The sequence below is a fragment of the Rhagoletis pomonella genome, unplaced genomic scaffold, assembly GCF_013731165.1.
Source record: "Rhagoletis pomonella isolate Grant_MI unplaced genomic scaffold, Rhpom_1.0 Rhpom_scaffold_00002, whole genome shotgun sequence".
NCBI classification, from domain to species: domain Eukaryota; kingdom Metazoa; phylum Arthropoda; class Insecta; order Diptera; family Tephritidae; genus Rhagoletis; species Rhagoletis pomonella.
The window spans coordinates 104,190,642-104,191,335 of record NW_023458556.1 but is presented as its reverse complement, the minus strand read 5'-3'; positions in this window follow the sequence as shown (position 1 = coordinate 104,191,335).

Sequence of the window (694 nt, the reverse complement as noted above, 5' to 3'; positions counted from 1 at the left end):
AATATCTTCTGCTGTTTGCACACGTTTTAGCATAGATAAAATATAAGGATTTTTAATCTTTTTAAGTGGAAGGTACCTTCAGAGAACATATTTATTTGGTTGCCTGAGTTACATAAATATAAGGTCGCATAGGTAATACATTCGCTCATAGCAAGTGTAAACACTGCGCAAACGATAGTGAATTCTTTTTTATCTGAGATCAGTTTAACATACTGAGTATTATTATTTACATTCACAAAAAAATAAAATCATGCCACCAAAGAAAGCATCAATTGGAAGAAAAAACCCGAAAACAAAAAAGTCGAATGAATACAGAGCGGCGGAAACGGAAGATCAACGAAATGTCCGACTTCCACAAAATCGAAACAGAGAGACAAGCTCGAGAAATGTGGAAACGGAAAACCAGCGGGAATCTCGCCTCCAGCAAAATCGTGTGAGAGCTTCAACCTCCAGAGACGCTGAAACCCTGGAACAACGAGAATCTCGCTTACAACAAAATCGTGTGAGAGCTTCAACCTCCAGAGACGCTGAAACCCTGGAACAACGAAAATCTCGCCTCCAGCAAAATCGTGTGAGAGCCTCAACCTCCAGAGACGCTGAAACCCTGGAACAACGAGAATCTCGCCTCCAGCAAAATCGTGTGAGAGCTTCAACCTCCAGAGACGCTGAAACCCTGGAACAACGAGAATCTCGC